At 40.5% G+C, this 26,955-nt stretch overlaps 1 protein-coding gene across 1 annotated transcript in view; it reads right to left on the bottom strand.

The window, feature by feature from the left end:
• Positions 1-26,955, bottom strand: part of Stk39 (serine/threonine kinase 39) — a 272,264-nt gene that overhangs the window by 244,781 nt on the left and 528 nt on the right. The gene's annotated exons all lie outside the window — the stretch shown is intronic.

Below are 26,955 nucleotides of genomic sequence, written 5' to 3'. Positions count from 1 at the left end.
CCTGGCACTTCCCTCCTGGGCCTTTGCCCAACTGCCCACCCAATTTGAGGGGCAGAGAGGGAAAAGGTCAAGGTGATGAAAACTTGCAGAAGGTAAAGAGTGGATGAACTCAGATGGTGACAGAGGAAAGGCCTGCCACTTCCTAGAGAAGATGCATACTCTGGGCAAACAATAAAATGATCTTCAGGCAACCAACTTGGGGTTGGCTTGGGTTTTTGTTTTTATTTTTGTTTTGTCTTGTTTGAGGCCAGCTATTTATCCTACTTGTTAAATAACAAGCACAACTTGCAAAATATTTTCCTAATTTATAACTTAACCAGCCTAATTTATTTGGACAGAAACAGAAGTGTGCCTGCAACCAAAGCAAAAGTGAGGTTTGGCTGTTTCCAGAGCTCCTTGGATTCCTGCAAGAAAATCCTAGGTTTGGACAGTCTAGGAGAAGGCTAAATGTCTTTCTTCAGTGAGATGAGTCATCTAATGAAATGGCAAATCGCCATCCTCAGCTTGAGTAAACTTCAGGGAAATACGAGTCTTTAGGCAGAGAAACATGAGAAACATTGTTATAAGCCACCTTTAAAAGGAGACATTATTCATGTGCTTTCAACCTTCTAAAGGCAAGGCTAATCCCACCACACCTCTTAGGCTGGTTGATCTCAGGAACAGCACAGGACTTTGATCTCCCCAGGAGGAGTTAGGTCACCTGGTTCCGGGCCCCTGGGCTTAGTGACAACCTGCATGCCTACCCCTTCAGCATATAGGGAAGTTTTATTTAACATATCTCTTGGAACGGAAGCTTTTTAAAAAGTCAGCCTAAGTACCTGGGGTGTGGGGCTGGTTAGATAAGTCCTGCCCCAGTTCTGGGTTCACAGCGGGGGGTGTGCCCTGTCAGGTACAGGGCACTCCTCCCACTTCCACGAGTATTACCTGATGAATCTCAATAAACTTCCAAAGCCAAAGTTGGTGGTTGTGTGTTTCAGCACCGCTCTGCTGCGGTCTTTAAAAGCGTCCTGAAGAAAAACATTTTACAAACAGGTGCCTGGGAAGTACTGCATTTGGATTTCTTTTGTCACACAGGGAATGCATGCCCTTAAGGTCCAACTGGCTTGATTTCTTCTGCACCTCCATTACCAGAGAAGGAGATTCAGTGAGTTAGAAACCCTCACAGTCAGAGAAAGACCAGTCTCAGGATGCACAAAACCAGAAAAGTCATTGTTTCAAATTACTGATTGATTGATTGATTGAAGTACTACAGTACAGGGGATTGAACCCAGGGGCTCTCTACCAGTAAGCTATATCCCCAGGCCTTTTTTATTTTTTATTTTGAAACAGGATCTCACAAAATTCACCAGGCTGGCCTCAAATTTAAGATCCTCCTGCCTATGCCCCCAAGTAGCTGGAATTACAGGTGTATACTACAACACCTGGACCAACTTTGTATTTATAGTAACTTCTACCAGCAGAAATATATATCTGGAAAAAATTGTAAGTCTTACTTCAGAAACATGACATAAGGAACACAGATTATCCTATCTCTCATCCCATTCCCCACCCACCCACATGTATTTGTGTGTGTGTGTGTGTGTGTGTGTGTATTTAATAGTCAAAGCCAGCCCTGCTTGGAAACATTGGTGCATTAGTGTTCTTCCTCCTCCTCTCTCCCTCTCCCCATCTCTCTCTCTCTCTCTCTCTCTCTCTCTCTCTCTCTCTCTCTCTCTCCATCTCCATCTCCATCTCTATCTCTCTCACACACACACCACCACCACCACCACCACCACCACCACCACGTGAGTACTTACTGATTTCAAGGTCACTTCCATGTTAGCATCACGATTTGGACAAAATTGGTTGCTAGCAATGAATCAATTAAAGTCTGTCTTGAAAATTGAAAATACTAGGATATTTAGGAATCAAATAATACCTTGTCACAATTACAAATGCAACACAAAGCCTGGCATTGCAATGTGCACCAAAGTCCCACTTGGGAGACTAAAGCATGAGGATGGTGAGAGCCCATGAGTTTGAGACTAGCCTGGATAACATTATCAAGACCACATCCCCAAAACAAATAAGACAGCTGTGCCCGGTGGCACATGCCTGAAATCCCAGTGGCTGAGGAGGTGGGGCAGGAGGACCACAAGTTCAAAGCCAGCCTCAGCAATGGGGAGACACTATGCAACTCAGTGAGACCCTGTCTTTAAAGAAAATACAAAATAGGGCTGGGGATGTGGCTCAATGATCAAGTGCCCTTGAGTTCAATCCCTGATACCCAACCACCCCTCAAAAAAAAAACCCAAAAAACAAATAAGGCAATACACGGAAATTACTGGAATGAATCTGCCTAAGGGAATCCTGAAGGAGAAGAGCTTTAAACAGCACATGACCACATACATCATAAGAGGATGGGTCCTATGTTCTGCCCAGCAAAGCCTCTCTTCTGAATCATCAGCACTGCTGCTGTTGTCTGCTGAAAGCCAACAGGACAGCAGAGGGTTTTGCTTGTTATAGATAGGGACAAGCAGTGTGCCATGAAGGTCCAAATTAATGTGACAAGTAACTTGAATAGAACCATAAAGATTGGGAAAATTCCCAAAAGAATGTCCTGGGGAGGGGCACTCTCACGGTATCTACCTGTCTTTCCTGAGGAAGCTGGTGGCCCCAATCTACCATCAAAGAGTGGCTGTGGGATACAGAGTTATCACGAGGACCAGGGTGACAACAAAGGATAGAAGGGCACGTGTCCTCTGCTTCCCAACTCCTCCAAGACAAATGATCAAGCCAGGTGGGGATCGCCAGAGCAAGGGTCAAGTCCCCTAAAGAACGTGACTATTATCTGTACAGAAACTCCTGCACGTGACTGGAAAGGCTCAGAGACAAAATCAACTCTGTCCAGTTTCTTTGAGAGGTAATTCCAAACACAGAGAGCAAAGGAAAAGCCCAGAGTACACTCCCTACACATCCCCCAAAGTAAAAGAAATAAAAGTAAATTCCAGTGTAGAATCAGAAAAGGATAAGTATGAATGGGACACTGAAAAGGCCATTAAAGAGTGAAAAAGACAAACGCAAATTCATGCAGCCATTCAACCAATAATGACCAGCTCCCACCAAGTGGCCTGAATCAGTTACACTTGACTTGGGATTTTAAACTCAATAGAGACATGCTTCCTACTCTCCAGGATATTAGAAGTTACCAGAGAAAATAAGCTTTATGCCCCCAAAAGCTTCAATACATAACTTTATGTGACTTTCTTTAAGAATCCTACCCGTCATGAATTTGGGGGCTGGAGGTATAGCTTAGGGGTAGAATGCATGCCTATCATGTTCCAGGCCCTGGGTTTAATCTCCAGCACTGAAAACCATTATCAGCATTGGGATGGACATCTGGGTTAAATCTAGAAAAACTCATAATATTATGAGGAGGAGAAAAAAAAAAAAAAAAAAAACAGGAGATGATAGCATTCCAGAAGGTAGACAGAGGAGCAACAAAAGAAAGAAGGTGGGCTGGGTGCAAGGGGCACATGCCTATAATCCCAGCAGCTTGGGAGGCTGAGGCAGGAGGATCATAAATTCAAAGCCAGACTCAGCAATGGCGAGGTGCTAAGCAACTCAGTGACACCCTCTCTAAATAAAATACAAAATAGGGCTTGGGATGTGACTCAGTAGTCAAGTGCCCCTGATTCAATTCCTGGTACGGAAGAAAAAAAGAAAAAAAAGTGGGATTTTACATTTATTTTTAGGAAAGAAAATTCCTCTTGATGAGGAATAATGAAAGATTATTTGAGAAACAGACTAAGGCCAGACTGTGGCAGGGCTTAAATTAGATGCATGAAAAAATAAATAAATCCACAAGCAAAGATTCTTCAGGGCAAGAAATATCAATAACCACCCCTGAAAATTTTGAGATTCCAAAGATTTTTGAAATGAAATCAGAGCAGTAAGAAATGTGGGATGCTTCTGTGCTTCCTTGTTTATTTTCCACTGAGTGTTGTTTGTTTGGGAGAGAAGAGTTCAATTAGTCTTAGAGATGGGCAGCAACCCCAGATACCCAGGGAAGCCACACCAATCTATGTGGAACACTGTTACCCTGCAGCCAGTAACTGCAAAAATACCCAAGCAGAACTCAATTCTCTCATCAGCCTATGTGGTATCTATAGCACTTAGTAGCCCTAATGTCCATTTATGTCCAGTAAGTTTAAAAAAAAAAAAAAAGTAATTCAGGTATTCTAGGTGTGTTCATTTTCTATACAAGACAGTTCCTGAAATAAAGATGGTTCAACTCAATGATTTTTTGACTTCATGATGGCGCAAAGGCAATATGCATACAGCAGAAACTGTACTTCGAATTTTGATCTTTTCTTAGGCTAGTAATATGAGTACCTTCTTGTAATGCTGGGCAGCAGCTCACAGTGAACCACATGATCAGGAGGGTGAGCAACTGATGCTCACAAATGCACTGCTGCTAAGCGATGATGTTCTGTAGGTTAAGTGTACTAAATGCATTTTTGACTTATGATAGTTTCAACCTACATTGGATTAACCACAGGAAGTAACTCCATTATCAAGCATCTCTACACATACTACTCAATTTATTGGTCAACACCCACTGCAGAGTACAGTCATACTGTTGGGAGATTTCCAGAGGTCTCCGGCTCTGTCTCCTTCCTCCAGAAGGGGAAACTTTTTTCTGTGGCCTCTTTTACTTGCCTGCTAAATTGCAAGTGGTGTTTTTAAGTCCCCTCAGTGCTTCTACTCTCTAGACTCATGCCAGACAGACAGATGTCCTTAGATAAAGAAGAAAACATAACTAACCCTGATATATCCCCCCACCAAAGTGGTATGAAGCAGGCAAACACTCCTCCTAATGCAAAAACAACCTCTCTCAATTGTCTTCCTAGCAACCTGTGTGGTGTCTAATCATCTGGATTTAGGAACTAAAGAGGCCATTTATTCAAATCAATCTTTAAAAGGACTAGATCAACAGTCTTCCTTTTCTTAGGTACTCTCCTTGTGTACACTGATGGTACCCTGCTGATGAACACCACTGCTCTTTGTTAATAGAAGTTATAATGTAAGAAAATAATGGAATGAAACATAACACAAGGCAAGACAGACTCTTCCCTGGGAAGATACCCCACAGCCTATTGTTATGTGCTAGGGAGCATTACATAGTAAGATGCAAAAATAAACCTTGAATGATAAAGTCTGAAGCAAACCAGAGACTCAAATAGCAAAAACAGAGGCTGAGGGCTTGCCTCACACATGTATGCCAGGGCCTGGATTCAATCCCCAGCATGGGCTGGGGACGGACAACTAGTTGAAAGCAGAAGCACAAATGATTTCCTCTTCTACCATCAAGGTGAGGGCCTGAAGGCAACAGTGAAGCTGAGAGAAATCTCAATTAGCAGAAGCAGTTAATGCCAAACAAAGTGAGAATTTCTCTGCTGAGAAGCTATTATGGTGAAGATGGTATTGGTTCACCTGGTAAGAGATCTCCTGCTAAAGCAGGATAGCAATAATGGTAATGGTAAATGGACATGATTGACATAGTGGTGCAGGTCTGTAGTCCCAACTACTTGGAAGGCTAAAGAAGATCACTTGATCCCAGGATCCCAGTTCAAAAACAGGCTGGGCAACGCAGCAAGACCCCACTGACATTAAAAAAAAGGGGTGGGGGGTGGGCTGGGAGGTCTTAGGTTAGGAAAGAAAGAAACTCAGACAAACTCAATCTGACCTAGCAATTTTTTTTTTTTTTTTTTTATCTTTGGGCTCATTTCCTCATTGGCTTGATGTGAGAACAAAATGAGATATGCCTGGGGAGGAGGAGGAAAAAAGTAGCTCAGTGGCCTAGCATGCAAATCCCAGCACCACCAAAATGAAGCAGAGATGTGCATGTAAAACATTTGCAGAGCAACCATTAACACAGTAGTGATGACCTGGAGGATATGACTAACAACACTGCTATGTACCTCACCTTTCACTCCAGGAGATGATAGGGTTAGTCAATGTCAAAATCAAAGCAAGTCATTTCAAGTGGGTAAAAAAAAAAATTAGTTCATAACATGAAAGTCAGTATTTCTAGGGAAAGTTCTAGTTCCAAACAGTTTTCCAGGATAAGCTTGATTAAGTTCAAAGAACGAAAACAACAAAATTTTTACTGAAATTATCAATGATAATAATTGTACATGTATACGCCTGAGAAGATTAAGGTATACACACTACCCCACTGCTGCAAAAACAGTGCCTCCCACTAAACCTGGGCTTCTCTGCAAGGGTCTCTTTAAATAGACCACCTTCCATGACATTTTTGTGGTAAGAGGTAAAAGTTCTTGGCTTCAAATGCTGATGTAGAAGTCAGTCAGAAATAATGTAATTCCTTTTGCTTCCTGGGTCTGTTTCCTTTGCATTGAAATTATTTACTTGGTTAAGTCATAATGAACTGCTCTTGATTTCAGTCCAGGTAAGCAAGTGAACATGTGAGCAGGGGATGAAGTAAAACATTCCACTGCCACCCGGACACCTCTGCTCAAAGCACAAGTGCATTAAATTCACATCCTGTGTTCACTTGTGGAGTTCTTGGAACAATGGTAAATTTAGTTACTGGCAACAGCAACAAGAAAAACCATTGTTTCTTTTCATTATTTCTCTTCCTCATTGAAAGTTTAAACAGGGATGGTCTCAGAGTTCACAGTATACATAAAGGATAAAAGCATTAATTAATACATGCGCATCAACACACACACACACACACACACACACACACACACACACTCTTACATATACATTTGGTTAGTGTTAGCACTGAACCATGTTTGTAGAGGCAGCACCAAACTTCAGGAATTGTTTTTATGAACAGAATTGCCAAGTTTGACCAACCCTTTGAGTCTTGTCTCTCAATTCTGTCTTGGAACAAGCTTTGCAACGCACTGGAATTTTGCAAATTGGTTTTTCAATCCTTTCCGTTAGGACCATGGAGTACTACATAAAACACTGTCAGTGAACGACAGAAGGACTTTGGAGATGGGTGATTAGTTCCCAGAGCTGCATGCCTCCACCAGAGCATTACTCACTGGGATGTAATGATTTCCTTGTTTTTCTCCTGCAGACTCTTCAAGTTTCTCAGGTGAGATCCCAAAAGGAGTCTTCGTATCACTAAGATGTAGCAAAGCTTGGCACACACCAGAGCTCAGCAAAGAGTAAAAAAAATAGGTGGAGGATAATCAAACTGTCCTTGAGTGTAAACGCTGCCAGCCCATGATTGCTCAGATTAGAATTCCCACTCTCCCACCTTTTTTCACAATTTGAGAAGCATGGTTCCACTTCTACAAACAAGTAAGGAAGAGGTTTTCCAACCCACGCGGTGTCTGTACTACCTGCCAGAAGATTACAGGTGTATTTATAGAGAAGACTGAGAGTGTAGAATGTTTTGTTTTGTTTTTCCTTCTAAATTTTTAAAAATCTGCTGTTTGACTAGTCTGATTTCAGTTTGGGGAACTACATGACCAAAATCCTGGGCTTTTTTCACTTGGCATGGGAACATATCTCTTCTATACTGAAATTTATATCCACTGCCAGAATTCTGTGTTCTTTATAGAGTGGTCAACATTTTAGCATCAGTGCTAATAATTTTTCTAACCTTTCAACGTAACAATCATTGATTTAGGCAGAAGACAAGTCATTACAATTACTGCATTATGGAACTTATTTGTCAACTGCATTTTTGGATACTTTCTATGCTAGAAGAAGGGACAAGATAGGAACAGCAGAAAGCATTTTTTAAAGATTCCTTGTTTTCTTGCATCATCTTCAGAACCCTCTCTACCAATGTAGTAGCATTAGGTTTTATTCTTTTTTGTTTTTATTAGTGCATTACAGATATATACATAATAATGGAATGAATTCATTTTGACATTTTTATAAATGCACTTAACCTATTTTCTCCATTTCAATCTCCAAGCAGTAATTATTTTAAGGACACACACACAAAAAAAAATTGGTTTGGAATGTAGATAATTATATCCCTGATTTTTCTATTTGTGAAATGTTTAAATGTTTGAATTACTATAAAATTAATCTTTTTTAATCCCTCAAAATAAAACTGTTAAAATACTGAATAAATATATGAAAAGTTACCACTAAAATATAAAGCTTAGAAGGAGAACATTTATCAACCTTAAATATCATATAGTAGGTGCTTAACTAATATTTATTGAATAGCAGTCAATTCTCTAGTCAGCGAATTTTCAATTAACCATACCAATGTAAGGGTACATTGATGTCAGAAACATAAACTATAAGGGCCTACATATTCTGAGGATTTTCTATGTAAAACCAGGAAAGTAGCAAGTAGATAAACCAGCTCATTGGATTATTGTAAGGATTAAATGAGCTACCTATGAAAAGCTTTTAGCTGAGAGGCTGAAACACACAGCTCCTCAGTGCTAACTGCTATCATAATTATCATTATCATTTTTACTTACTATACATTCATTTTCATGATCTTCAATTCATACAACAACCCTGCAAAACCAGTATGATAGCCCCAATTTTGATGATGAAACACAATGAGGCCAAATAACAGGTTCACTAACACACAGTCACAAAGCCAGTTGTGATACCACTGGGGTTGGAACCAGGGTCTGCCTGACTTGTGAGTTTCAGTTCTAGCTGCCAAGTGATGCCTTAAAAATAGGGACCTTTCTTGTAGAAATTCACTCTTTGTCCTGATAGTTTGAGAATCCTAAAGGGAGCACAGATAGCAAAAGCAGAGGAGGCACAGGAACCCTGGAAAAGGCAGGAGCTTTACAATCAGACGCCACAGGGTTCAAACTCAGCCATGTGACCTTCAACAGACATACCACTGCCAGAGTCCTAATTCCCAATTTATAAAATCAGGATACTTACACCAACCCTGGAAGGACTGACCTAAAGATCAGACACAAAGTGTGTTAAGTAGTTGGTCTTGCCCTTGGCCAACAGTAGGAGGGCCAGTAAGCCTCTGTATCAGAATCATCTTGTCAGCTTGAATAGCTCTTAGAAGTCATTGAGGAGACAAAAGACACCGGGCATTTTCTCAATGATTACAATAAATCAAGTGATACAATAAAATTCCCAGGAGTCAAATAACTATTATTACATATAATTTTTCCTTTGGCACATACAATTTTATACACCCATACATACAAATACATTTTTTGCCAGTTGTGATTCCACTGGGGTATGCCTGTATACACATTGCAAAAAAGTAGTATAGTCATATATCCTACATAAAATCATATTCACACACACTTGGTCACTTCCAAGGCGAGAAGAAAGAAAACAATAGTGAAAGTTAAACCAAAACAGGAATAGCCAATTTTAAAAATTCACTTTCTTAGAGCACTGTCATGCTACAGTAATCTATAAGGAGGAATCCACATATACACTATGCACTGATCAGATCCATCAAGCAGAAAACGATGAAGAAAGGGATGGATGTAGTCAAAGGAGAAAATGTTAAAACTTTTTATATAAATTCAGTAATCAAACAGTCAAATCTATAATAAAATAATAGTAGGAAAATTCATTTCACTTTTTCACAAAATGAGAACTAAAAGAAGCACATTTACAAATACACCCTAAGCCAGGCACTAGGTGATTTTTCAACTCCCAGCCAAAGCAATCAAATAGAGATTAACATACCTATCAGCTAGAACCAGGCCGTCAAATGAAGGCTTTAAATTGCACATGTCCTTACCAAAAAGGACTTAAAAGATTTTTCTCCTAAACAAGAAAGAGTATTGTACAGTCTTTAATGAAATAATGTTTAATTTTGCTTATGTACTAAAAAGGCATTTTTAAGCAGATTAAAACAAAGAATTCAAGACTACCAGAAGAAACTTTCTAAAATGTCATCAGACCATTTGGTGCTCTCATCCAAATATGTTCTTCACCTTCCTTTTACCCAAGAGAAATTCCTACAAAATGATAATCAAAACAACCTCTTGGTAAGCAGGAATTGAAACGCTGCCTCTCAAATCAGATTACATTTCAAGTGATCTGAAACCAGACTAACAGCATTTTATGAGCATGTTCCTTATTTAAAGAAGTAACAGGGAAACTGCCCTTGAGATTTCAAGGGACACAGGCACCAAAGTCAAGGTCTGAGAGGCTCAAAGGACACTGAAACATTCCACCCTCTAGCCACTGCTTTGGAGTGAAGCAGAAAGGAGAACAGGAAAAAAAAAAACAAACAAAGGGTACTTGATGGTGACCCTCAGGAGAACAAAGCACCTTAGAGAACTCTTCCTGAGGGACACCAACAGGCTTTCATCCCTGAAACTCTGACTGCCAAGTACATCATAAAACATGGGAGGATCAGATTCTCCTCCCAATATCCAGGGAGAAGATACTGCTGAGATAAAACTATTGACAGAGGGAAATGAGCTCCTTTAGCAGCCGCCAGTCTTAGGTACATTTTCTCAGAATCTCATGTCATAAACATAATGAGCTTTATCTTGTGTACTTTAAATCCAGCAGAAAAGGTAAGACAGCACCTCATGATTCAGGTATCTGCATTTCAGAATTAAAGAGAGTTTACAATTGAGACTGGACGTGAGCTTTCCCAATTTATAGTCCACATGGAAAAGGGGAGGGTGCTTCCAAGGGAAGTGTTTACTGACTTAAAAGAATAAACTGTATATGCATTTTTAAATAAAAAAAGTAGATAAGTACTATGTTTTGCTGATTGGGGTGATACACACACTTGGTCACTTCTGTTCCCCTCCCCCTCACTATTACATAAATGACTAACTCAGGGTGCCTGTCACAGCTGAGGTCCTTTCCCAGTCAGGAGCTTCTGATGTTATGCCCTTATCCAAGAAGGATTTCTAAGTTTAGGGCAGCTGGGTGTTCCATGAAGGGATTCTGGCAAAGACCAGACTCTTAGTCTTTGGAACTAAGACTGGGAAATAATGAAGAGAATTCAGCAATTAGCAGACAGGGCTGTGGCTAAAAGAAAAAAAGTGAGAAGCTACATGGGCCATAGGGGCATTGAATGAGCCAAAATTCTGACTCAGCAGAAACTATATAACAGAGAAGAGATGCACAAGCAGTGGATAAGGAAGAGAACAGAAGAGAAGCAAACAGATGTGAGCAAAAGCAAACGCACACTGACTAGACACTGTGCTAAGGCTAGAGGATCCAGAGGGTAAATTACAAAAAAATCCCTACTGTTTGTCCTGTTCACCTCCAGGGTCCGTGAAAGGTCAATTTTACTGGAATTTCCAAAGACCTGGATAGATGCTCAGTTTTTTCCTGTGATGCTACAAAACCTGGGGTTGTGGATGATATTCCTATCTCTCTATTTCCACATCTTCCTTTTTTTATTATTGGTTGTTCAAAACATTACAAAGCTCTTGACATATCATATTTCATACATTAGATTCAAGTGGGTTATGAACTCCCATTTTTACCCCAAATACAGATTGCAGAATCACATCGGTTACACATCCACATTTTTACATAATGCCATATTAGTAACTTCCACATCTATCTTTATAACAAATGCCCTAATACTTTCCTCATTTTAGGAAGTCCCTATTCCTTGTAATCAAATGATACATCCATCATTTTATGTTGCTGGGGATTGAACTCAAGACCTTGTACATGCTAGGCAAGCATTTGCCACTGGTCTTAAATCCTCAGCCTTTAAAAAAAAAAAATTATTTTGAGACAGGGTCGCACCAAATTGCCCAGGCTGACCTCAAACTTGGAATTCTCCCATCTTGGCTCCCTAAGCAGCTGGGATTATGCATGCACCACCATGCCTGGCAAGACTATCTTAAAATAAGGTTGGGCCAAGAGAAAAGACCTAGAATTATATCTGTGAATACATATAAAATGTATATTTTAGTATAAATATATACAGAAAACATATGAAAATAAAATATATGAGTAACATTTTTTATTTTAGAAGTAAATGTACAAATTGCAGAACAATATGTATAATTGCCACATTACACGCATAATGTACATTTTGGAAAAAAATATATATGTATACACAGAAGAGCATCTGAAAAGATACACAGCTAATGAGCCACAGAGGATATCTCTAAGCAATGAAAACTAAGGGTTGTTATTTTTACCTACTGGATACTCAAGTATTATACTATTGTAATTTAAAAACCTTTTTTAATAAAATAAAGGTTAGTCGTGCCAATAGCTATTTCATCCTTTTGTTCTAAATACTATAAAATCCCTGAAATTTAAAAGATCAAAAATTCCAACATTCATTTCAAATTAAATTCCCAAATATTCATTTCTTCCACATGTCCATAAATCAGATAGCTAGTTCTATAAAAAGACACCACACTACCAGCTCTAGGTTTGGTATTGAAAGGTCAGTGTGAAATCTGAAAGTCATTATTCTGTTTAAACACACCCATAAACAATAAGGAAGTTACCTACCCTTTGTTTGAATCAAACCCAGGACCTAGGAGCCAGGACCCTAGGCAAGTATTCTACCACTGAGCAATACTTTCAGCCCAGAAAGTTACACTCAGCTTCTATTCCAGAACTTTCCGTAAAGTCATTCCACTTTCTAGTAGAGAAAGTTCCAAATATCAGAACAAGGTGTTCCAACAGTACCCAAGGGACAAAAGGCAAAGTATGACAGGTAATTTTACAGAAATATTAAACTACAATATAGATTTTGTTGGATGTATTCTGTGATTCTGAAAACATTCAAGTATAAGAAAAAATTCACTTACACACTTTTTTCAATATGTGTTCCAAATTCTCAAGAAAGGAATTGGGTTGGGATGTAGTTCTGCCATAGAGTGCTTGCTGAGCATGTATGAGGCGCTTGGGTTTAATCCCAAAAAACACACTCACTCTCTCTCTCTCTCTCTCTCTCTCTCTCTCTCTCTCTCTCTCTCTCACACACACACACACACACACACACACACACGAATCAAACAAACAAATTATTTTGAAAAACAAATATTAATCTAGAACTAGCAAGCTTATCTTTCTGCTTATCCTTCTTGCTCTGAACAAATTAACAGTGAAAGAAAATGCAAAAAAACTAGCAATTTCCCAAAATACCAATTTACATTTTTCCCCCAAAGTCTCATTTCATTTAAATTTGTACTTCTGACACCAAAATTCAAACAGTACCTATCTAGTCTTAGGTAAAAAGGTTACTGGTAACTTACCCACCTTTTAATCATCTATACCCAAATTTTCTGCAATGATCATCCTTTATTGCTTCTATAATATTTGGGAAGCTTAAAATAAATAAGCTTGGAGAGTTTTTTATAACCTCAGAGGTATAGGTAGCATATTTTTTTCTTTATTTCTTTTTTTTTTTTTTTTTTTTGTAGAGGTACTGGAGATTGAACTCAAGGACCCTCTACCACTGAGCTCGATCCCCATCCCTTTCATTTTTTTGAGATAATGTCTTACTAAATTGCTGAGGCTGGCCTCTAATTCCTGATCCTTCTGCTTCAGCCTGCCAAGCAACTGGTATTATAGGCATGTGCCTCCATACCTGGTAATATTATTTTTATTACAAGGAGTGAAATAAAATGTATATACCATAATGTATATGCACAAGCAAAAAAAGAAAATTATGCCTGATTGTAACTTTTACCTACTCAGTAGCTGAAACTTTAATATCCCCCTTCTCATTGAAGACTTGTTAAAGCACACATAGTTATCTGTTTCTAGTGGGTCCGGAAAAGGGGACATGAAATCAGAGCCTTCAGAAAGTCCTGCTGCTTCTGTGGAAACCATCAGGAAGATGGCTATAGAGGAACTGAGAAGCTCATCAGTTTTGGGCCAAGACAGCCACAATGACATTTTCTTTTCAGTGCTAGGGACTGAACCCAGGACTCACATATGCTAGGCAGGCAAGCACTGTACCACTAAACTACACACCCACCTCAGCATTGTCACTTTTAAACAACCATGAGTATTTATTTTAGTAAAGGTAAACAATCTATTCTGTCTTGACTTGTGCCAAAAAAATATTACTCGTCTAAGTTTATTCTAATGATCACAATTCAGAGCTATACAAAAACGCTTCCGCTCCCCCTTTCAGCCACCAAACTACCCAGGAAAAGTTGCCGTATTAGAAATGTTTCCACAACAACTCTTGTTTAAGATCAGGCCCTGGGTTTGGGACTCCAGAAGCTTAAAAGGGCATCTCTAAGAAAAAAAAAATTTTAAAGGATTACAGAGTGAAACATTCTCTGTTACAGCCCCAGTCACTCAAGGGACACTAAACGTGAGAAAGTACAGACTGTTCCTCAACTGTCCAAAATTAAACCAGTTATTCTCCCTATCCAGATTTTTTTTTCCACCTCTTAGTAGTTAATTCCTTTTGCCAGTAAGGCAAGTATCTAATCCAAATAGTAGTAATTCTGTATGAATTTTTATTAAAGTACTGACTTACACACTGGATATTTTACTTGATTTATGGATGTATAACTTATACTAAACCATTAGTCCTTTGATCACTCAAATACCAAAATCTTTCAGCTCAAGGGAGAAGAAACTCTTCTTTGCTGTTGTGCTGGTGCTGGTGCTGGTGCTGGTGCTGGTGGTGCTGGGGATCAAACCCAGGGCCCCGATTCCACATACTAGGCAACTCCTCTACTACCAAGCTACATCTCAGCCCCATACCCTGTTTTAGAGACAGGGTCTCCCTAGAACTTGCAATCTTCCTGTTTCAGCCTGCCAGTAGCTGGAATTACAGGTGAGCACTACTGGACCCGGAAAACTCACCTTTTAAGTGATTAAAATTACCATAGGTGTTATTTTCCTAAGTAGGATGAAATTCAGACCTTCCTTGCAATTTCATAAAAAATAAAAAAATAAAAACTTTTCAGTCATTTCTTTCTTTGTAACATTAAAAAAAAAATGATTCTGACTGCTACCATCCAACCCCAAGAATTTTAATTTTTTTTAAAGAAATGTAACATTTTGATGCTTCTGAAAATACTTCATTTTATTTGGGAGGAATCTCTATGTTTATAGAAATCACAAGAACACTATCAGAATGAGTTCAGTGGGTAACATAAAAACTCATGCCTTAAAACTAACTCCCTAAGTCAAAAGGGGTGTCTGTTACCACACACACAAAAAAAGAAGAACTCTTCACCTGGAAATATGAAGATTAGACTCCCAACCGAGCACATGAAACCAAAGACTTTTATACAAATCAGGGTTGGGATGCCTATGTCCTTCCCGTACTTCTACAGTAGTGGCAATGCCTGAGCATGTTTAGGAGACAGTCTAGCACCACTCACAGCCATTGTAACATTATCCAGCCAGTTTCTGAAGGTATCTGAGAAATGCCACCCAGCTCTGTCACGTGAAACTTTCTGCAACAATGGACAGATAGCCTGCACCTGCACTACCCCACAAGGCAGTCGCCAGCCACAATTGGCTACTGGGCACTCCAAATGTTAGCAGCACAACTTCAGGACCTTCTCTTACTTCTTTAATTTCACTTTAAACATAATTTACATTTTAACGTGTTTTAACTTCCACACTGGACAGTTCTTTGCTAGCCACTCCTAGCCTGGCAGAAGTGCAAAAACCTGACCCTGTGCAAAAACTTTGTTTCAAGTAATAGTCCTGCAGCCTATCTATCTCAAACACCTTTCCTCACCTTCCTGTTCCACAGCCTTACTTTGCAACACACACACACACACACACACACACACACACACACACGAGTGCACACCGTGCACCCATGTCCACGTCACTGACAAATTACAACCAAATACTTCAGACTATTGTAATACAGCAGGAAAAGGATGATGGTTAAAAGAAAGGTATTAAGTATTTATATACAGTTTGGTTTACATGTTAAACCATCACAAGGATGAACAAAGATATATGAAAATCATTTTAACACCTCTAAAGAAGTAAGATTTTTACTATATGGTAAATATGTACTCAGATGTATATTTACTCTATTAAAATGGTACTTCAGTAGAGTGCTTGTCTAGCTTACACAAGGCCCTGAGGTTGATTGCCAGCACCAAAAATAAAAAATAAAATGAAATGATAGTTAATAAATTATTGGGGGTGGTGGTGCTGGGAATTGAACCCAAGACCTTGCAAATGTTAAGCACACACTCTTCATCACTGAACTATACCCAAAGCTTATAATTAATAAATTTTCAATTCTATGTTCCCTTCCTTCCCACAAACAGGGAAACAATGTGATGTACACAGAAGAAAATACTGAACTAGGCGGGAATCATGAGCCTGGAAGTCTAAGGACTTTGGGATCACAGACAAGGTACTTCAACTCTGACCTTGAGAGTCTTCCGTTATAAAACAAAGGTGGTACAATGGATTTTCTTTTCACTTTCTTCCAAAACTGGATTTCCTTATCCCCTCCTTCATGCTTATTCCATCTCTCACTTGGGAACTCACTTACAAAAGCCAGCACTGACCGTCCACTCCTTCCCCTAGAACCCTCTTCTGATGCTCCTCTTCCTCTGCTTTCTGAGTCACCCCTTAAGCAACGTGGGAAAGAGGCATTGCCCGAAAAAAAGAGGAAAAGGAAGGTAGAGAAAGAAAGGAAGAGAGAAGATTGGTTGATTTAAATTAAAATCTAAGCAATACAACCCAAAAAGGTACCAACCCAGAAAACATAATCCTTTTCTGATCACCAAACTAAATAGGGCAGGGAAGAAAGCAACTGGAGTGCTCCTTATTACCACCCTGATACCAACTGATGTTTCCAGTTCAAAACAAGATCATGAATTCTTCGAGGACCTCAACCATCAATAGAGTGATTATGAGAAGTCTCAAATGTCACAGTTCACTGGTTTCCAAAATACTCTCCAGATGAAGATCTATCATTTACAGAAAGTCATCCATCTCCACTTTCCATCTAGTTTTTTCTGGCAGAGTTCCAACAGCGAATAAAGAATGGAAAACTAAAACCCTATAAATGTCGCCAAAATGTATAATTTTACCTAAGGGAAGAACTATATGATAGTTTAGCATAAACGTCACTTAATAGAAGCAATTTGAAATAAAATTGAAGATAAAATGAACGTCAAGATTTCCAACCATTCCATCTTAAAATGATGTTTTCCTGTGTATCAAAATATACAATCAGTTTAAAAGGTCAATTCATCTACTTCCTCAACATTTAAGACATTTCTTAAAGCCAAGCCAGAATTCATTCTCGAATAACTGTTTGGCAAATAAGAAGAAACTTAAAATACTTCAGCATTTACTCACATTGGATTCCAAAGTGTGTATCTAAATCAATTCTAGAAATAAAGCACTGCCAAACCATTCTCCAAAACACTACCATTTCTCTTCTGCTTTCCTGTTAAGCCAAGTCTGAAGTGCCTTTTTAATTAATACTGAATCCTTTTCTAGAATAAAAAACTGAATCAATAAATGGCACATTTGAAACACACACACACACACACACAGAGACCCTCTGAATCACTTCAATCATCTTGGACTTGATTTGATATAGTTTAAACAAAACTGTCCTGGAAGGAAATGTAAAGCCTCACATGAGGACATTAGGATTCTATCTAAATAAGAAAAAAATAATAATCTTTCCCAAAAAACACACTGAAGAGGAGTTACAGCATCCATTAGAATGGTTTCAACTTAAAAATAAAAGCTAGTTCTATGGTCTTGGTATGTACCACTCCCATCCTATCACTCTTGGTCCCTTATAATTTATAAAAATACAACCCTGGCCATTATAACAACCTCTGAAAGCCACTTGGTCTGCAGTTCTGCTCCTGTGTTTCACCTGTGCTCCTGATCCTCTCCAACAATCCTGATTTCTACACAGCAAGAGGCCCTACAGAGCTTAAAAATGAAGGTTATATATAAACTCATAACAGGACAGAGATCCTGGAGAGATTCGAGAAAGGAAAGCTCTAGGGCTTTTGAGGGGCAGTGCTGGACTTCCCTGCCTGGCCCTAGAATGACTAAGTAAAAGGACTCCTGAACTTTGGCAGGCAGGCCTTGGTCCTGTACTCTGTAGAGGCCACCTCTCAGTCCCCTGACCTCTGGAGAGCCAGGCCTCTCTGTGCTCCATAACACAAACAGGTGGAAGCACTCAGAGTGCTTACTCTTGATCTTCCAGGATTAACGAGCTAATTTCTACAGAGGACTTTAAGCTGACTGGCCCAATCTCAACAGAGTAAGTGCCACCATTAACCACAGACAAGATCAAATCCTCAGGATCCAGGAAGGCAAACTTTTGAGACATCAGACAATGTTTCTCTTCCACCAGAAGTGAAGGAAATATGTGTCCCCAGAACTAAGGCCTTTATCCAGAAAACATTTACCAAAAAATGTCATGTGAGGCATGGAGCATAAAAATGAGATTCTGTCCTCAAGGAGGCATTAATAGCCTAGTGCCAGGCTGGGCACAAAGGGAACAATTGGCCTAAGTGTGAGGACTGCTAGGGATGGAAGGACCCAACAGGGCCAGAGAAGTACGAAGGGAGGGTTCTAGAGATTGTTTCTGTGCAGGGAAATCATTTATTCAGGGTTTTTAAAAAAAGAACCCAGCCAGGCATGCTGGTGCTTACCCCAGCTACTTGGGAGGCTGGGCAGGAAGGTCCCAAGTTTGAAGCCAGCCTCGGCAACACAGCCAGACATGGTATCAAAAAATGACTGGGGTTGCTAACGAGCTGAACAGACACTTCTCAGAAGAAGATATATAGTTGATCAACAATTATATGAAAAAATGTTCCACATCTCTAGTAATTACAGAAATGCAAATCAGACCTACTCTAAGATTTCATCTCCCACCAGTCAGAATGGCAGTTATCAAGAATACAAAAACCAATAAGTATTGGCAAGGATGTGGGGGAAAAGGTACACTCAAACACTGCTGATGAGACTGCAAATTGGTGCAACCAATCTGGAAAGCAGAATGGAGATTCTGTAAAAAACTTGGAATGGAATCACCATTTGACCCAGCTATCCCACTCCTTGGTCTATACCCAAAGGACTTAAAAACAGCATACTACAGTGGCACAGCCACATCAATGTTCATAGCAGCACAATTCACAATAACTAAACTGTGGAAGATGTCCTTCAATAGATGAATGGATAAAGAAACTGTGGTATATATACACAATGGAATATTACTCAGCATTAAATTATGGCATTTTTCAGGAAAATGGGTGGAGTTAGAGAATATCATGCTAAGCAAAGTAAGCCAATCCCAAAAAACCAAAGGCCGAATGTTCTCTCTGATAAGTGGATGCTGAATCACAATAGGGGGGTGAGCATGGGAAAAATGGAGGAACTTTGATTGGACAAAGGGGAGGGAGGAGAAAGGAAGGGGAATGGGGGCAGGAAATATGGTGGAATGGAAATAGATGGACATCATTACCCTAGGTACATGTATGACTGCACATATGGTATGACTCTACATTGTGTACAGCCAGAGAAAAGTTGATCTGAAATTGTGTACAATGAATGAAAATGCATTCTGCTGTCATGTATACCTAATTAAAATTAATTAATTAATTTAAAAAATCACTGGCGTTGGCTGGGCATGGAGGCGCACACCTATAATCCCAGTGACTCAGAAGGCTAAAACAGGAGAATCCCAATTCAATGCCAGACTCAACAAATTAGCAAGGCCTAAGCAACTTAGTGAGACCTTGTCTCAAAAGAAAAATAAAAGGGCTGGGGATGTAGCTCAGTGGTAATATGCCCCTGGTTCAATCCCCAGTACCAAAAAAAAAAAAAAAAAAAGAAAAGAAAAGAAAAAAGAAAAAAAGAAAGAAAGAAGAAGAAGAAGAAGAAAGACTGGGGTTGCAGCTCAGAGGTAGACCAACATTGGCCTCAATTTCCAGTATCACAAAAGAGAGAGAGAGAGAGAGAGAGAGAACCCAGATCAGACACCTAATTATATGAATGTATTCAATGCATGAACATGCACTAAGATAAACAATTGTGTATGTCCAATTTTGTTTTTAAATAAGATCAGGTCCCCTATAGTTGCCCAGACTGATCTTAAATTTCTGAACTCAAGGGATCCTCTCACCTCCCACCTGAACAACTGGAACTACAGGCTGCTTTAGGTATACTTTTCAACATTCATCTTTTACTCCAATAGAGTAAAATATAAAAGGAGAAACAGAACTCTTACACAGATAAAAGAAGGGTAGTGGAGGGAAAAACTTGCCCCACAGAAGATACAGAAGCATGAAGCATATCAGCAACTGCACAAGGATCCCCCTGGCTACGGGGTCCATCCTAAGGATGAAAATGACAAGATGTGGATAAAAAGGGAGACAGGAGACAATTTCCAAGAGGCCTTAAAAGCCATGGAGAGAGTGAATCTGGAGGATGATGGGAAGGCTACTAAGGCAATTTAAGCCTGTGAGCAATGATTAAAAAAAATTGGGCTGGGGATGTGGCTCAAGCGGTAGCGCGCTCGCCTGGCATGCGTGCGGCCCGGGTTCAATCCTCAGAACCACATACAAACAGAGATGTTGTGTCCGCAGAAAACTAAAAAATAAATATTTTTAAAAAAAAATTGGCATAGGGATATCACTTTGTAACAATGCAAACTGGAGCTGGAAACAAGAATGGGGACAAAGAATGAAGATTAGAAAATTATAATAATCCACATAAGAATTGACAAAGGCTTGAACTAAACCCGTGGGGGCCAACTGGAAAGTCAAAGGCAGACCAAAGATTTCAAGGATGCTAAATATTAAGGCTTTGATCAACTAGATGTGGAAGACTGGTGAAGATGAAAAAGCACGGGATGACTATAATATTTCACACTTGAGAGTTTTCAAGAAGAGGCAGAGCGTAGAAGAAGCAGGATTAGGACTGAGATAAGGGTGGAGAGACCTCGTTTAATGGTGAGTATAGAGTTCCTGAGCAGCATTTAAACAAAGACATTATAAAGGTATCCAAATACCAACGCAAAGTCAGCCCTTCAGTTTCAGACCTAGAGGTATGGATTCCAGGGAGCTGTGGCAGGCAGGGGAAGCAGAAGGAAGTACAAGAGCCAGAAATGACGCCAAAGCCCCGGCTGTCATTCCATCAGAAATGAGAGATGGTGCCCAGTCCTGCTGAGGGGGGAAGACTGAAAGGCACCGCTATGCCCATGGCTCTGGCCACAGAGGGATTGCTATGCTTGTAGAGAGAGCAACTTAGGTTTTTCACAGAGAAGACAGAAAGAAGCCAGATTGCAGAGGGCTGGGAGTGAATGGGAGGTTCCTTCTAACAGCTTAGCTGTCAATGGAAGGAAAAAGATAAGGGCCTAGTCAGAGGGGGGAGGAGCAAACAGAGTGATGGTCTCCTTGCCATTCTCTTTGTCTTTTAAGATAAGAAAGAGGACTGAGAGTGTAGCCCAGTGGTACACTGGGAGTGTAGCAAGTGGTAGAGCACTCGCTGGCATGCAGGAGGGGCTTCAATCCCCAACACTGCAAAAAAAAAAAAAAGAAAGAAAGAAAGAAAAAAAAAAATGAAAGAGAGAGTCTTGAGAATATTTGTAAGCTGAGGGAAGGGGAGAGGAGCACAAAGAAGATGACTTTATCTGAAAGTGAAGGCCCCTTTCCTCTCACTCACAGGGACACACAGTAAATATTTCTTTTAGTCAGCAGCATTTCCTGCCAGCATGGCACCCTTCAGGGCAAACTCAGAGGTGGAAGAAAAGTGCCGTCTTAGCAGGTTGCTCTCAGAGCCCTTCCATAATGGGCTGTTCCTCCCCAGCAACCTTTCTGCAGGATGCTCTCACCACTTGTCAGAGGGCCATTTGGCACCCAAACCCCTGAGTTATCCAAATCGCCAGGAGCTCCACAGGTCTCTCTCTGGCTTCCTTCTCACAGCAGCGGTAGTGTGGGTGGTGTGGGGCTACAGAGATGCAAGAAGCCAGCCCCACCTGGGCCTCTGGCTCCCCTTGCAAGGCATCCACCAGACATGAAGGCAATCTCTCCCTCTCCCTCCCCCTTCCTTCCCTGGCAGAAGCCAAGCAGAGAAACTCTTCAAGCCACTTCAAAGTCTTGCCAAAGACAGGGCTGTGTTCTGTCCTGATAACTTGAATCTGATTAGCAAATGGAGTTTATGCTAGTTATGGCTAAGACTAATTGAGAGTGTGCCCTGTGCCAAGCACTATTACAAGTGCTTTACATTCTCTTCATCCTCACAACTCTATTTTTATCACCTTCATATTACCAGTGAAGAAACTGAGTGCAGACACATCTAAGTAATTCGTTCAAGGTCACAAATGCCAGGGACCGCTATGGCAGGACATAAAACAGACCAGACCGTCCGACTCCAGAGCTGGCACTGCTGCAATTTATTTTCAAACAGCATCCAAAAGTGCAGTGTACAATAAACCACAAGAGTCAGGAGGAAATGTATATTATCAGTCACAAATGAATCAACAAAGCAAGAATTTCAGTCCCTCTCCCATAGTATTTTTTTTACCCTCAAGATTTTCTGCCTTTGAGCCAGAAGCCCAAACTTAAAGTTTGAAAGGCATATTTATTTAAAGAGCACTTCTACTGAGAATGTAATAAATGCCACTGAATTGCACACTTAAAAAATGGTTAAAATAGGGGCCTGGGGATGTAGCTCAATGGTAGAGCACCTGCCTAGCATGTGTGAGGCCTTGGGTTCAATCTCTAGTACTGCCAAAGGAAAAAATAAAATAAAACAGGGTGAGGTGTAGCACAGGAGTAGTATTCTTGCATAGCATTCTCAGGGCCCTAGGTTCCATACCCAACACCACAGGAAAGAAAAATATTTTTAAAGGTTAAAAATAGTAAAAAATTTTGAAATATGTATAATATCTACATATATAATGAATATACACATATATGTGTACATAAATACATATAGAATCATATATACAATCAGCAAGTAAATTAAAACAAGCATTTTTCTCTTTATACACATTTTTTAAAATGAAATCATTAAAATCAAAGCCTGTCTTCAGCAGCCCTCTTTAAATACTTTAAAAAAAAAAAAAAAGTTAAACTAATCAAAATCAAAGCAGCAAGGCAGCCTGGTGTAAAGGTCTGTGAGACCAGAATACACACTCATTGCTCCAGCTTTCCTAGGCACCACTACCGTCCTTAAATGGCCTCTAGGACCAATTCTAACCCTTAAATCATGGAATCCCTGGGCTGTATGCAAATCTCATTTTAGGATAAGCTGTTGCTCCTTCAAGACCTGGCCACAGGCCTTGTTACAGGAGTCAGGAGAAATGCACCTAAAGAGGAACTCTATCAAACTGGGCTACCATTCTAGCAGTCAATTCTATTTGTTGACTAAGATGGCAAATTGTTACTTGTAGATCATTCTAAATGACCACCCAGGACAAAGTGAAGCAATGCTGAAAAATCAAGTGCAAAAAATTACATGAAGAAAGGCTCATCTGGCCACACACAGACTAAGAAAATCAAACATTCTGAATCAGAAGTCAGTTTCGAGTTTCTCAGGGGAAAATAAAGATAACAGCACTGCTGGGATAACCTGCTTCAAACACACAAACGAATATGGCAAAGACTGAGATCTTCAAACTTTATTGAGATTGTTCCATTCTCCCGAAGATGCCCAAGTCGACATTTACATAATTCACCTTTGATTAATTTAAAGACTCAAGGTGATACTATTAATAACACCAACTAATTTTTCAACTGGCATAACTCCAAGTGCCCCTTACAATTCTTAAGACGGAATTTGGGGGTGGGTTGAGGTGAGAGGTGAAAAACAAAGATAAATGAAAGTAAAGACACAAATTGACTGACTAGAAAGCCTGCAAAGAACAGTTACTTGTACCGGAGACAGGGATATTTGAAATCTACTAATACAAGGATATTAGCTGACAGAGGAATTTAATAATTTCATTTTTAACCCCCTCTGAGTATAAAGCTTACCCCAACAGATTTTTACATCATTTCTAGGTCACACATAAACTTCTGAACTAGATTATTCTTAAAAACATTACAATTTCTCCCCTGCTCTTTAACGTCACAACAACAATGCAACAAAAAGTAAACTTTATTTTTAGACTTGAAAAATTCTGTGTTTTATTTTTCTGAAACGGAATAAGTTAAAAAAAAAAGAAAAAGGAAACTGCTGTTGGAGTTTTAGTAATCCTACTTTCTCCTAAATCCTGGAACCCCAACCTCTCTCTAACCAGGAGGAAAGGAAGAAGAAGTTCTGAGTGCTCCTGTGCCACTCTGGAAAGTTAAAGCACAATGTCTCTCCCTTTGGCTTTCTGCTCAGGCATATTCTAGCCTCCTGCTGGTCACCTTTCACACTGCTGAAGTCATACTATATGACATCTGCCTTATGGTGGGCAAAGGCAAAGGCTGTCAACTTAGCATTCATGTAGAAACTGGTTCAGTGTTTGAGCTACCAACTTCTTGCTTGTAATGTTTAAACAAAAGCACTAAACCACAAGTTCAATCAACCAGTATTACAGACTAAATGGAAATGGGTTTGTAATTCCCTGTAAACATTAAGCCCTTCCAAAACCCATTCCAGCAATTTGGTTTTTCAGTTACAGGACCTCGACACAGGCCATCTCTTTTAGTTGGGAAAACATAAGATACATTTAAAATGTAGAAAAGCATTTCCCACAATATGATATGCAAAAATAGAAGTAGAATAGGCAGGTATTTCTGTTCTCAAATTCCACTGGTAAATTTCTTTTCTTTTCCCCCGTTAATTTGATCAACCATAATTAACAGTGCTGTTACTACAATCAGGAAGAGGCCCTGCAATTAATTCTACTTACATTAAGATTTCACCCATTAGCTCACAAAAGTGGACAACTCAAAATATTGTCTTCAAAAGGCAAAGCTTGCAATTTATCTCTAATAATTAACAAAATAAACATAAAAATTGAGTATATGTAAATTTTGGTCCAGATCCTATAGAAAACAATCAACCTTTAAACCAACCTCTCCATGTTAGGGACAGAGGGATAAATAAGACTCAAGTTCACAATTGGTCAGGGAAAGTAGCAATAGAAATAATTAAGCACCTTACAAACTCACTCAGACTTCATGTCCCAGCTCAACTATGACCTCTTCTGAGGATTAGTCTGTTTTCATTCTCTCCTAGCACTCCTTCTCCCCTCTGGGCTCTCCCAGCCCTCACTGATCAGATCCTATGGAATCCTTTGCCTTCCTACCCTCCTCTCATTCTAATAACCCCGAAGACTCTGAGGGCAGGGACCATTGTGACTTGGTAGGCCTTCTCGTCTTGTTGAGCAAATAAAAACTATGGGTTTACATGCTATGAGGTATTTAAAAAACACAAATGCAGGGGAGCAGCCACCATACTTTGCCCAGAGAGAAGCCAACAGAGGCCTCTCAGAAAATATTCACCCTGGATCTGAAAACTGAGTGTGACTCACAAACAAAGAAAGGCACTTGGGACTTGGTGGGTAGCTCAGTGTTTAGCATGCGTTCCTTGGGTTCAGTCTTCAGGAAAAAAAAAATTAAAGACAGGCCCTCAGAGGAGGAAAAAGCCTGCAGAGAGGGTAAGGATGAAGACCTGAGGTGTTGTCAGAACAGCGGAGGATTCTGGTACAATCACTGGAAGAATATGGAAGGAGGCATACAGGTTGAGGGTGAGGGACTAATATATAGGCCAGGTTAAAGGGGTTTCATTTAAGAACTCTAAGTTTTGAGAAGCACCTGAAGTTATTCAATTCAAGCAGTGACATGAAGATTAATCCATTAAGAGTCTTCAGCCAAGTTATAAAAGATCTGGGTACCCAAAGAATTTTGTCTACAGATGTCAATATAGGTTATCTGGACTTCTTGATTCCCAGGTTACTGTTCTGCCCACCATTTTCATACACACACAGACAGCCATAGAGATATATATGCATACATATACATATGTGTGTATTTCATAGATCTATGAAATAAATACATAACTGAGTTTCCTCCACACAGTAGCAGGCAAAATAAAGGCTAATTTAAACACCTAATGAAATTTTTTTAGCAATGATTTTTCCAAAGGGGGGGGGGGGTAAGGAATTAAACTTTTTAAGTAAAAGGCTGAAAAAATATTTGAATTCCTTTGTATCACTATCCTTAAATATCAAGATTATGGGACAGCAGCACCCCAACCCAGTGTCAATAAGGATAGAAGCTAAGAGCCCACTTTACCCGAAGCCTTCTTCAAGTGACAAGACATAACTGAAAGATCCAATAGAGAAGGTTCTAAGAGAAGGTCCTTCACGTGCTTGGTTGGCCCAACGAAAAGTAAAGCCGGCTTCTTGCCGTTCGACTTTGCAAGCATTTAAAAATATAAGATAGGGTGATATTTTTGAGCCGGATAGAAGGCACCTAAAGACAGAGTGCAGATCACAGGCAGCCTCAGGTTCCACTCTAGCAGATCAGCCCTGGACCAGAGAGAAGCATCCGCCCGGTGCCAGGCAGTAAGCCAGGGCGCCCGCTCTCCCCGGCAGCCGGGCTGGGCGGCAGGCGGCGCGCCCCGGCACTGAAGGAGGCGGGTACCCGGGCGCGCCGCGCGCCGCTAAGAGCTGGGCTGCAGGGCGGGCGTGGAGTGGCGGCTGTCAGGAAGGAGGCCAGCATCCTCCCCGGCCTCGGAAAGAACCTGGGCCTCCGCGGCTTCTACGTGGCCCAATTACCCTCGGCGAGGGGGTCATGACGCGAGGCAGAGGCGCGGCTGAGCCCGCAGAGTCCCCCAGGACCCGGTCCGCCAGGCGCGACGCAGGGGCGCTGGAAGCCCAGGGCGGCGTCCCCGCAACCCCACCCCACCCGTGCTGTCTGCTCGCGTGGCCGTCGGCCACGGTCTGCGGCCCCCGCGCGCGCGGCGGGGGAGGGAGATGCGGCCGCGTTGCCGGGTGCCCAGCTCCGCCGCCCCGGCGATCCGGGAGATAAAAGTTTGCAGCATGCGGCTCGTCTGCAGTGCGAGTCACATCCGCCGCGCCGCCTCCTGCAGCAC

The sequence above is a fragment of the Callospermophilus lateralis genome, chromosome 9, assembly GCF_048772815.1.
Source record: "Callospermophilus lateralis isolate mCalLat2 chromosome 9, mCalLat2.hap1, whole genome shotgun sequence".
NCBI classification, from domain to species: Eukaryota; Metazoa; Chordata; class Mammalia; order Rodentia; family Sciuridae; genus Callospermophilus; species Callospermophilus lateralis.
The sequence above is the reverse complement of the archived record's forward strand: the minus strand, read 5'-3'. Positions and strand labels throughout refer to the sequence as shown.